This window comes from Acomys minous (assembly GCF_964271855.1).
Source record: "Acomys minous genome assembly, chromosome: 4".
Classification (NCBI taxonomy): domain Eukaryota; kingdom Metazoa; phylum Chordata; class Mammalia; order Rodentia; family Muridae; genus Acomys; species Acomys minous.
In genome coordinates this window covers 47,471,229-47,484,333 of record NC_140486.1, presented here as the reverse complement: position 1 = coordinate 47,484,333, position 13,105 = coordinate 47,471,229, and positions in this window count along the sequence as shown.

The following is a 13,105-nucleotide window of genomic DNA, read 5'->3' as shown; positions in this document are numbered from 1 at the left end:
AGGCGTGTGCCACTTCGGCCGGCGAAAAGGAGACTTTTTAAAGGTATGGTTGTGCAAACTTGTGATTGCACAGCGGAACAGAAAGGACAGCGGTCAAAGGGCTCCGAATGCCCAAGTCACAAGGAAGCTGGACAAAAGGCACAACTCACTGTCACGTTAGTAATCTCATTGGTGATGCCTCTCACGAATGAGAGTATTGCAGGCAGTTGGGTTGGTTACTTATGTCGAAATTCCTGAGCTGGCCAGAGACGGAAGTCAGAACAAGGAGAGTAAGGAAGGTCCATGTGAGTCATGTCCACCCTACTTCCCGTCTGCTTGTCTGGCTTTAAACTTTGTAGCTTCCGAACAAGATGCAGTCTTTTAAAAAGATTTATTAGTGGGCACCGTGGCGCATGCCTTTAATCCCAGCACTTGGGAGGCAGAGACAGGTGGGTCTCTGTGAGTTCAAGGCCAGCCTGGTCTACAAAGTGAGTCCGGGACAACTAGGGTTGTTACAAACAGAAATTCTGTCTCGAAAAACCAGATAGTAGTAGTAGTAGTAGTAGTAGTGTGTTGTGTTTCTGTGTGTGTAAGTCTCTGTGTGTAGGTGACCAAGGAGGCCAGAAGAGGGCGTTGAATCCCGAGGTGCTGAGGTTGTGCAGTTCCCTGGCATGGGTGCTGGGAACTGAACTCAGATCCTCCATAGGAGCAGCGAGCACTCTTAACTGCTAAGCCACCTCTCCAGCTGTCTCCCTTATTTTACGTTTTAAAGATTTCTTTTTAATTGTGTCTGTGTGGGTATGTGCACACAATGTGTGTGCCTGCAGAGGTCACAGGCAACAGATCCCCCGGAGTAAGCAGTCTCAGGCCATTGCGAATTGCCTGATGTAGGTGCTGGGAACTGAACCTGGGTCCTTTGTAGAAGCATCAAGCACTCCTAACTGCTGAGCCATCTCTCCGGCCCTGGTCAGCCTTATTTTTGAGACAGGGTCTATTGCTGGGGCCTTGGGGGTTCACTGATTCAGCCGGCTGGTGGGTCAGCAAGGCCCAGGAATCTTTATGTCTCCAACCATCTCCCTACTGGGTCGCAAACCTTACCTAGCTCTTAGCAGAGGTGCTGGGGCTCACGCTTGTTCAGCAAACTGTTTACTGAGCCATTTCAACAGCCTATCTTACTCTTTCAGGGCAGCACTAGAGTATATCAAACTTCTGAGGGTATCCGGGAGACGCTCATGCTGAGGTTAGGAGGAAGGATTGGGTGGTCACCAGAAGCCCCTCCTGTTATATATGGTTTTGCTAAGAGCTTTGGTGCCCATGTGTCTTACTTAGGGTTACCGATGCTGTGATCAAACACCATGACCAAAAGCAACCTCGAGAAGAAAGGGTTTATTTATTTATTTATTGTGTATACAGTATTTTGCCTACATGTACACCTGCACACGAGAAGAGGGCACCAGATTTCATTATAGATGGTTGGGAGCCACCACGTGGTTGCTGGGAACTGAACTCAGGACCTTTAGGAAGAACAGCCAGTGCTCTTACCCTCTGAGCCATCTCTCCAGCCCCAAGAAAGGGCTTCCACATCACTGATCATCATTGGAGGAAGTCAGGACAGGAACTCAAACAGGGCAGGAACTTGGAGGGGCTGATGCAGAGGCCATGGAGGGGTGCTGCTTCCTGGCTTGCTCCCCGTGGCTTGCTCAGCCTGATTTCTTATACAACCCAGAACTGCTAGCCCAGGGGTGTGGGGACCTGTGCCAAATTCTGGTATGTCAGAAATCCCGTGCTTAGGCTATATGCTGTGACCTTGGAGTTGCTGACCTTTACCTCACCACGAGGTCTTGTGTTCTAGGCCATCCTTGGACTATTTATCTTTGAAAGAAGTAGAGAAGTCTCAGCTAGGAACTACTCAGAGAACTAGGAAGTTCTACAGGGAGCGATTTAGGCTATTGCATTCTTGCCCAGGGGCTAGGGTGAGTGAGATAAGAATAGATCCTATTGGCCTTGCCCTATATATGTTCCTGTGAGTCGGCAGTAAAGTGAATCTTGATCAGAAATGTCCTGACTTGATTCGTTATTTCTTGCGTCTCTGTATCCTACTTTCAATCCCCACTCCCTCTTTCAGGTGAACCCTGATTCGATTTTTCCCATGGGCTGGGACCCGACACAGGGGTGGCTCTATCCACAATGGGCTGGGCCCTCTCACATCAATTACTAATTAAGAGAATGCCCTACAGGCTTGCCTGCAGCCTGATCTTACGGAGGAATTTTCTTAGCTGAAGTTCCTTCTTCTTCTTCTTCTTCTTCTTCTTCTTCTTCTTCTTCTTCTTCTTCTTCTTCTTCTTCCTCCTCCTCCTCCTCCTCCTCCTCCTCCTCCTCCTCCTCCTCCTCTTCCTCCTCTTCTTCTTCTTCTTCGGTTCCCTCTTCTAAGATGAATATAGCTTATGTCAAGTTGACATAAAATAGCCAGCACAGCTGACCCCTTGTGTACTTGATATACAAGCCCATCACAGTTAAGCTACAACCTTTCCTTTCTTGTTCATTCCCAAGATCGCACATTAGTAAAAGCATCACAATAGAAAATATTCTACAAACTTAAAAGCTGTGGTTTCAAGGGATCCCTTCCAAGAGTCAGGTGCGACTGTTGGCACTTTATAGATGTACATATTATGTGTGGCCTCACAGGCACAGCCCGGGACCTATGGTGAGCTCTTTATAACAGGGAAGAGATTTCCTAAGTCCATGTAGCTCCCCCAACAGCAGTCTGAAGGTGGCGTGTCCTGTCTCCTGGTGACATGGCCTTTCTCAGACCACGAGGTGGCTGTAAGGTTAAAGGAAACTCCAATTCCCTAAACTCCGAAGGGCAGTCCAGTATCCAGACAGGAGCTCGACCTGGGCCAAAGGAGGGTTTCTGATACTTAGATAAAAGCCAACATTCCTCGGGAAATTGTAGAACTGGTTCCCATCTGCCAAAAGGAGTCATTTCCCCTTACCTCTGGCAGAAGGAAGATATGGTTGTCTGTGAGGCTAGCGTGCATGTGCATGCACACACACACACACACACACACACACACACACACACACACACACACATCATGCTGGTGTCATAGGTACCTGTTACACATGTCAGAGTCCATGCTAGCTTCCCAGCCCTTCTCACGCCCTCCCCTGCCTGACACTGCCTTCATTCAGCCCATGGGGCCCCCCCTTCCTCCCCCAGTTACTCACTCTCCTTATAACCCTGCTATTCTCACTATGGTTTTGCTATTTTCTCTCCCCGGCTGTTTTCCTTTCTCTCACAGAGAGCCCTGACCATGTTCAACCTGCTGGCCATGTTCAGTCTGTTTCTTTCTCACTCTGCTCTGGCTGTTCTCTCATATCTACAATGAAAACCTTCCCCTTAATCATTCCATGGAGTGGTCATATGGTCAGTTTATGCAGTGGCCATATTTAGTTCTCTTGACTAGTTTTACAGTGAGAGGACCTAGGGCTCATCTGCCTCTTCCACTGGCTGTAAGCATGACTGTCTTGGTCAGGGGGAGGGGTGTGTGCTAAAACCAGAGGTGGTGGAGTCCATGCAGGAGACTGAGGGACTTATTCTTTGCCACTGTGAAAGGCATTATTAATTAATTAATTAATTAATTAATTAATTTTGGTTTTTTGAGACAGAGTTTCTCTATGTGGCCCTGGCTATTCTGGACTAGCTTTTGTAGACCAGGCTGGCCTCAAACTCACAGCGATCTGCCTGCCTCTGCCTCCCAAGTGCTGGGATTAAAGGTTTGTGCCACCACCCCCCGGCCCTGGCATTATTATTTTTAATCTGCTTTTTAAACTTAATCAGAAATCATATCTCAGCGTGAGGACTGCAGATGCTTCACAGGGACAGTCCAGCCTCGATCTCCAAGGTCATCGGGTAGCGCAGGCCCCGGGCTACAGCATCTGCACCCAGATCTTTGTCTCTATGCAGCTGAGCCCATCTCCCTTTGTTCAGCCGGGAAGCCCTGCAGCCAGCCAGCCTGGGAACTCATCAGGAAGGTCTGGGGTTGTGACTGATCTGGCCGCTCCTATGCTCTTGAGGCAGTAATGCAAGCAAATGGCCTTTTATCATCTATAGTAGTGTTAAATGTATCACAAAGCTAGGTAGCCAATCTCTAGAATGTTTTTTTCTTCTTTGAGGGACAGGGTCTTGCTACATAGTGCAGGTTGAGCACATGTGCAAGCTCTCCCTCTCTCTCCCCCCCCCCACCCAGAGCTTTTTTTTTTTTTTTTAGGTCCTGGACATTGAACCCAGGACTTGATGCTTACTTCGCAAGTGCTCTCCCACTGAGCTATACTCCCAGCTCAAGGGCTTGCCCTCGTGTTCCTCCTCCCTCAGCTCCCCGAGTGCTGGCATTACAGGCCTGTGCCCCCATGCTCCAACTTTTTCATCTGGCCAAACTGGAAGTGTATGCCCACTAACACCGGCTTCCCATTCCCTCTTTGCCCAGGCCTCCCCACCCACCCCCAGTTGCTGACAGCTACCTTTCTAGTCTCTTGTCTTTGGTTTGGCTATTCTAGATCTTTCTTGTATAAACAATGTGTTCTTTTGTTGTTTTTGTGCTCCAGGGAAAACGCAAAGTTAATTATCTGCCTTCAAACTGAGATGGCACCAACAGCCCAAAGAGTGACTCATACAAGCTTACCTGATGAGTAAAATGAGTTTACTGGGGTTACTTTCAGAGTGATGAGCTGACTGCAGGCTCCCACCCCACACCCCATTTCCTGAGCTTCTGTTTTCTATGACTCAAGAGCAAGCGTAGCTTAGAGCCCAGTGAGAGAGCGACGCAGACAGAGCCAGACTCTGATATGTTCATGTGGACTTTGCCCTGTCTCTTATTGGGGACCCTGATGGTCTCATCTGACTGGGAAGGCTGTCTTGTTTCATTGCAGTCTGGCAAGAAGATCAGATAAATCGCAGCTTGCAACAAAATGGAGTTACCCAGCCCAGGAGTCAGAAGACAAGTCTCATTACATTGGGTTGTTTCACATAACCATGTCTGCACGGTTCACTTATGTTGGAGTGTGGGGCAGAACTTCTTCCTAAGACAATAATATTTCACTTTATATAACATACTTTTAGCCGCTGTCTTCTATCCATCAACTTAACTGCTCAATTCTGGTACACACATATAACAGTATCAGAATTGCAAACGCATGCGACCCCTGCAAAACAGCTTTGTCAGAGAGTACAGGGCTGTGGAGGCTCTACGCTTTTGATAAACTCCTCTCATTTCCAAAGATGCCCTAGCTAGTGCTCTTTCCACACTCCCTTCAGTCCAGTTGTCTCAACCATTTTACTACAGTAATATGGTAAGTTTTATTGCTCACCTGTATGCCTCTATGCCTCCGCTTTGTGTCATGGTAGCAAATGTCTGGGATAATCAACTTCTTTAAAAGGAAAAGAATGTGTGTGCGCACATGTGTGTGTGCCTGTGTGTGTGTCTGCGTGTCTTTGTGTATGTGTTTGTGTGTGTCTGTGTGTGTGTATGTCTGTGTCTGTGTGTTTGTGTGTTTCTCTCTCTCTCTCTCTCTCTCTCTCTCTCTCTCTCTCTCTCTCTGTGTGTGTGTGTGTGTGTGTGTGTGTGTGTGTGAATTCAGGTGCCCTCAGAATCCAGAAGAGGGCATCGGATCCCCTGAAGCTGGAGCTAAGTGCAGTTGGAAGCCACCCGACTGAGGCGCCAGGAGCTGCACCCGGGCCCTCTGCTGAAACAGTACAAAGTCTTACCAGCCCCGAATTCACAGTGACACTGCTTCCCAAGCACTAGGATTATGGGTATGTGAATTCAAGGCTAGACAACATGCAGATAGTGAGTTCTAGGCCAGCCACCAACACTACAGAGTGATACCCTGCCTCACACAAAACTAAAACAAAGAAAGAAAGGTTTATAATTCTCAGGGTCCCAACATTCTCTCCAAGGACATGCCTTCATTTGATGGAAGACATCTCTGGTGGCTAATTTTGTGTCAAATTGACATAGGCTAGAGTCATCTAAGAGGAGGCAGCCTCAACTGAGAAAATGCTTCCATAAAACTGGACTGTAAACAAACCTGTAGAGCATCCATTTATGCTTTCTTTTTCCTTTCCTCCCTCTCTCATTCCTTCTGCCCCCCCTCCCCCCCGTCTCTCCCTGCCCCTCTCCCTCTCTCTCCGTGGGGTTTTGAGACAGGGTTTCTCTTTGTATCCTCAGCTGTCCTGGGATTCCATCTGGAGACCAGGCTGTCTTTAAACTCAGAGATACACCTGCCTCTGCTTCCCGAGTGCCGAGATGAAAGACCTACGCCACCATGCCCAGCTAGTTAGCTTTGTGAGTCGAGTCGGAGGTGGGGTGGCAGTTTGAGACAGGATTTCTCTATGTAGCCCTGGAGCCTTTTCTTAACTAGTGATTGACATGGGAGGGCCCAGTCCATTGTGAGTGGGGCTACCCTTGGGCTGGGTCTATAAGAAACCAGGCCATGCAAACTATGGGAAGCAAGCCAGGAAGCAGCACTCCTCCACGACCTCTGCATCAGCTTCTGCCTCCAGGTTTTCATCCTTTTTGAGTTCCTGTCCTGACTTCCGTCAGTGATGCACAGCAGATGTAGGGATATAAGCCAAATAAACCCTCCCCCAGCCACCCAAGATGCTTTTGGTCATGGTGTTTCTTCATTAGCAAAAGCAACTCTAGCTAAGACAACTTCCCAGTAGGTCTCACCTCTTCAAGTTTCTGTCACCTCCTTCTAGGACAGGCTTGCAACTGACTTTCTGTACATGGTCATTTGTGGGGGACAAGTATCTAAAGTGAGATGGGAAACACAGCTCAGTGGTAGGACACTTGGCTGGGATGCACATGACCCTTGGTTCAATCTCTGGCACAGAAAAGGAATCCGAACTGTAGAAGCCATCCTAGCATCTCTCAGTCTCATAAAGGAAATTTTTTTTAAAGATTTATTTTTATTCTGTGTGTATGAGTGTTTGCTTGCATTTATATATGTATATCATATATGTGCCCAGTGCCCAAGACAGCCAGAAGAGGATGTCAGATTCTCCAGAACTGAGGTTACAGAGCTGTGAGCCACCATGTGGGTATTAGAAACTGAATCTAGGTCCTCTGCAAGAACGCCAAGTGCTGCCAACTGCTGGGCCACCTCACCAGCCCCTCCTCGGTAACTTTTAAAACTTTATGTAGAGCAAGCTTCACTCTTTGTGCTAAAGTTCTGCAGAGTTTAGCAAATGCACCGTGCCACATGTCTACAACTATAGTATCATGTGGCGTAGCTACGCTGCACAAATCCAAATGACGGCAGAGAGAACCTCTGCTTCGCCTCTTCAGTGTTCCAAACTCTCGGAAGCTACTCAGCTTTCTACTGCCGGCGGAGGTTTTGCCTTTCCTCACCCAGCTCCATGTAGCTCTTCACCCGAAGATGGATGCTTGGTTGGCTCCACTCCTTGGCTATTGCAGAATTTCTTTTAAAAGGGAAAAATGAGGAGAAACCTCTGCTGTTCGTATGTCCAGAAGACGCCATGGTGGGGCAGGTGCGAGTGATGCCTTTGAGAAAGGACACCAGAGGTACACTACATAGGTGGCTGTTGTTACAAGTAGGGTCTTAGCTCAGGGGTGTCTGCAAGTGGAGAGTCTCCCATCTCTGGGATTTTGGTATGTGCCACCACCTCTGGCAACACTCAGTCTGGTTCTGAGTCCCAGAGCTACCACTGGGGAATGCCTAACTTCTGATAAGCTACTTCATTTCTTTGTGCCCTTATTGTTTTGTCTGCAAAATAAGAAAAATAAAACTTACTGTATGGGATTAGCTATTATTATCGAGTGTGGCAGCTCTAGAGAGAAGTAAATGCTTCGTGTATTTAAAACACCAAGCGATGGCTCCTATTGTCATCACTAAGATTTTGACTTGATTTGAAAATTAAATGGGGTTTGATTTTGTAGAGGAGGAGGGCAGCCTGCAGCCAGATATGAGCAAAGGCACAGAGGCTCCTGTGCTGGGGAAGCAGGTTCTAGAGTCAACAAACAAAAACACGAGATACAGTGACACATTTGAATTGTTTCTAATTTTCATGAATGTGTGCATTAAGATAAAGGCAAACTACTGCTACGCTCAAACACACTCATATTGAGTATCTGAAATACATTATAAATGTCTTAGTCACATACCTCTATCTCTTTGATTATTTGGTTAATCTTAATTCTAGATTATTTTGCAGAATTTTCTTGCAGACATGTCTGCATTCCACTAACACTTTACCATGGCTTCCCAGTGTCATATCAGTGTGTGTGTGTGTGTGTGTGTGTGCCTGCACACGTGCGTGTGTATGTGCATCCCATGAGCTTCTCATCTCCTCACTAGAGTACTGGGATTACAGATGAATGTGGTTTGTTTGTTTGTTTGCAGCTTTGGGGGATTTGAACTCAGGACCACGTATTTTCTCTTTTTAAAAAAGATTTATATATTTATTTATTTTGTGGGGTTTTTTTTCCCCCCAGAACTGAGGACCTGGCCCAGGGCCTTAGCACTTGCTAGGCAAGTGCCTACCACTGAGATAAATCCTCAACCCAATTTATATATTATATATACAACATTCTGCCTGCATGTGTGCCTTCCCACCAGAAGAGAGCACAAGATTTCATCATAGAAGGTTGTGAGCCTGTGGTTGCTAGGAATTGAGCTCAGGACCTCTGGAAGACAGTGGCCTTGACCTTTGAACCATCTCTCCAGCCCAGCACCACGTATTTTCACAGCAAGCATTTTTATCCACCGAGGCCCCTTCCCAGCCTCAGCTTGGTTCCTTTGGCCATTACATACTCCCTAATGAGAAATCATGCTCACGACTCGCACCTGCACTGACTTAGATTTGACAGTGCTGAGAAATGTGGTCCAGATTTGATTGGCTGAAGCACATAACACATTTTGTGGCCTATAACTCTCTTTCCTATGCTCTGGGCTACAAGGAATGTCCAGATCAATGACTTTTTAAAATGCTGTCCCCTGACAAGAGGGATCTTTGTCCCCACTCATTCTTTCAGCAGCGGAGTACTCCAGTGACACTCTTTGCTTCTCAATCACACAATCCTGTCACTAACTTAACACTGAAAACTCTGAACAAGAAGTAAGCAGGCTTCATTCAGTGGACTATTTAAAAGGTCGAGAATTTGGGAGTTCTTTTATGTATGATTAACAGTGCTTCAAATAAATGAGGGAGTCTCTCAATGGCATTTGTTACAGATTGTCCTGGATTTTCAAAGGTGAGGGAAATGAAAAAATTTCTGAATGCCAATGACACCAATTAAAACCCCAGGATTGCTGGGTTAGAAACGAGAAACGCTGACTCAGGCAAAGCTTCACAACAATTACCATAGTCTTGCTGGAAGCTACCAGGTGCTGTTTGCGCAGCATCGCACAGAGTCTGGGCAGACAGCTGACGCCTTCTACAAAATCAGTCATGCTTTGCTTCAGCTTTGAATCAACTCAGTCTGGTTCTGAGTCCCAGAGCTACTACTGGGGAATGCCTAACTTCTGATACATTTGTACTTTTGTGCACACATTCACCATAAGTTCTCTTTGCTAACTCAGTAAGGGACTGTGAGGTTTGTTGGTTTCTCAGGTCTCATCTGGGAAGGGTCCTACTGAGCAATCCTTCTCCGAGAGGAAAACACAGCACGAAAGACGGACGAGCCACCTCTGCATGCTGACCACTCTTGTTGTGGCTACAGCATGCCCAGTGGACATCTTGTGATAAGAAATGGGGCCAACTGCTGCTTTTATTTTGGCAACAGATCTTATTCCAGCATTTGAAATGCGCTTCCAAGTTTAGAAGTAGAAAACGCAGGACTGGCAAGATGAGTCAGTGGCTAAGGGCACAGCCTGTTCTCCCTGAGGACCCGAGTTCGAGATCTAGCATTCATATACATGTCAGTTTCTAACTCTGTAACTCCAGTCCCAGGGCATCAGACACACATGTGGCGCACAGACACACATGTAGATATAACACTCACATACACATAAAACAAAAACAACCCCAAACCCCAAAAAAACTAGATGAGGTTTCCATTAGCAGTTCAGGCAGGACGCCCTTTAAACCTCCGCTTCTGCTCCTCCCGGGTCCCCTCACATACCCGCCCCTCTTTCCTCCTCTTCCTGTCTTCTTTTGAGATTGTCTAAATATACAGCTCAGGAAGCTTCAAACTTACAATTTCTTACTCCCGACTTCTGAGAACTGGGATTAAAGGCTCGTGCCTTGTATTTAAATTTATTAGTTTAATTAAAGTCATGCCTGATTTCCACTATTGTCTTTTTTCTTTCTTTCTTTCTTTCTTTCTTTCTTTCTTTCTTTCTTTCTTTCTTTCTTCTTTTTTTCCTCTGAGACTGTGTATACCTGGCTGTCCTGGACTCACTTTGTAGACCAGGCTGGCCTCAAACTCACAGGGATCCACCTGCCTCTGCCTCCTGAGTGCTGGGACTACAGGCATGCGCCACTGCGCCAGCCCCACTATTGTCTTAATATCTCCCTCCCTCCCTCCCTCTTTCCTTCCTTCCCTCCCTCCCTCCCCTCCTCCTCCCTTCTTCTTCTTCTTCTTCTTCTTCTTCTTCTTCTTCTTCTTCTTCTTCTTCTTCTTCTTCTTCTTCTTCTTCTTCTCCCCCCCCCTCTCTCCCCTCCCCCCCAGGGTTTCTCTGTGTAGCCTTGCCTGTCCTGTACTATGTAGACCAGCCTGGCCTTGCACTCACAGAGATCCGCCTACCTCTACCTCCCCGGAGTGTTATGATTACACACAAGTGCCACTGCTGCCAGGCTCGTGCATTTTCTTTATGCCTGTTGGCGTATGCTAGTTATTTTAGTCTTTCCACTGTTTTTATAATAAGCGAACCACCGTGTAATGCGCAAGGTGCATAATGGTGCTCTTTCCACACTTGATAAATACCCGAAAGTAAGACACCACACGTTTCCTCCCAGGCATTTATGGGTTCCTATATGAACAAATAAAGGAACAGATAATAGAAGCCACGGCAAGAATGGAAGATACTGAGTTTACCAAGTGCGGAGAGCTTTGTTTAATCAGTCTCTAACAATTCTGAACTCACAATAAACCATAAACAGGGATGGAGGAAGGGTGGAGCTTTCCAGCTGTTAAAGAGTTTTATAAAAATGAACTTGACATCTAATAGAAAAAAAAACCTTCCTATTTGCCGGAAAGAGACATCTGCGCATGTTCACAAAATCTCCTTAAGAGCCCAGAATTGGTTTTATGAGGCATTTCAGAGCCTGGCCAGCTTTCAAAAGAGGAAGTGTTGAGGCATCTCGGGACTTCTCAGCTGTGCTAGCTCACCAGCTCAAGGCTGCCTTTGACGTCACCAGAGACCATAGCATACTGGCTGAGGTCTAGAGGGGCTTCCGTGATTGGCTATCTTTTTTGACTCTGGCTCTGGAGCATAGTTACAGGAGTGAGGCTGTCTCTGACTGGCTGAGGCTGAGAACGCCTGCGCTGTTATCTTCTTTAATTAACGGTGGCTACTGTTGGGGTTTCTGCTGAGAACAGCGCTTTCCTTCCTGAATATGGATTTAATTCTAGGTCTTCCCGTCTGTTCTTCCCTGGCCCAATCTGCTTCAGAGCAGAAGGAACTTTTCAGCTCTTTATTTGTGGAGATAATAAGCTTCTCAGCAAAGCGCAGCCACTAAAGTAATTTAAGTGCCTGTTGCTGTGGAAGAAAAATAGCGCAGACAGAATTACGAATGCATTGGAAGAAGAAAACACAAGGATTTCGAATAGGGGCGGGGGGGGGGGCGGTGAGGGACTGCCTTGACAAAGTCAGTGTAAATCATAGGACAAAATACGAGATGTACTCAGTGTATGCAAGCAGCTGGGTGAGGAAGAGGCGGGGATGGTAGAGGAGGCCACCCCAACAGAAGGAAGTGCGACTCTTATCTCCTTTTAAAAGGACCCGATTTACTCGAGGAACGCTTTGGAAGAGCCAAACGGTTTGGTACAGATATAATATAGAATAAAATGCAGCCATTGAAAGGTCACATTTAGGACTGGCATGATAGCTCAGTTGGCATAGTAGTAACCTTGTGGGCATGAAGAACTGAGTTCGAGTGCCCAAAATACATGCTTTTTGTTTGTTTGCTTGCTTGTTGTTGTTTTAAGGTGGGTATGATGGCACTTACTTGTTTTTCTTTTCTTTCTTTCTTTCTTTTTTTCTTTCTTTTTTCTTTTTTTAGACAGGGTTTCTCTGTGTAGCCTTGACTGTCCTGGACTCACTTTGTAGACCAGGCTGACCTCAAAGTCACAGTGATCCACCTGCCTCTGCCTCCCAAGTGCTAAGATTAAAGGCGTGTGCCACCACACCCAGCCTGATGGCATTTACTTGTAGCCCCAGTGCTAGGAAGTCAAATGTTAGGATTCTCTCTCAGTCTGCCTAGTAACCTGTGACATCACTGTTTACCTGCCACTGGGTGTCCCCCTGCCCAAGACTATATAAAAGGACAAACCCACCTACCTCTTTCTCTTGTACTCTCTTACCTGTCTCTTCTTGTCTCTGTCTCTTTGGGTTCCTCCGCTTCCTTCTCTCCCCATGCTCCTATAAACCACTTCTCCATATCAGCTCTGTTACCTGGCACCTTATTTTTTAATCATTACAGTGGTGCCCTGACTTGGATAGGAAGATAAGTGCTGTTTCTCCCACCGGGCACCTGCAAGCTTCCTGGTCAACTGCTCTGGTATAATGTTCTGCTGTGTTAACATTCATTTGTTTACAATGTTTCAGCCTTACCCTTATTCTGGAAGCCTAAAAATCACTGCCTTAAAACGTGTTTAGCTTTATTTTCTAAATTTGATGTTATTAAGCATACAGGAAACTGTTCTGCTCCCTTTATGGACTGTGTTTACAGTTTTTAAAGCTCCAACTTAATAGGGATGAAACCTGAAGTCCTAATCTTTCATTATTAAGATCTTATAAATGATCAAGTCATTTAACATATTCAAGAATGTATTTTTAGTCATGCTAAGAACCAATGTGATTAATTATATTTTCAAGGTCAAACATAGAATAAGATCGTAACATTCTATTTTACGTTTGCAAAGTATAGTTTAGAGCAGAT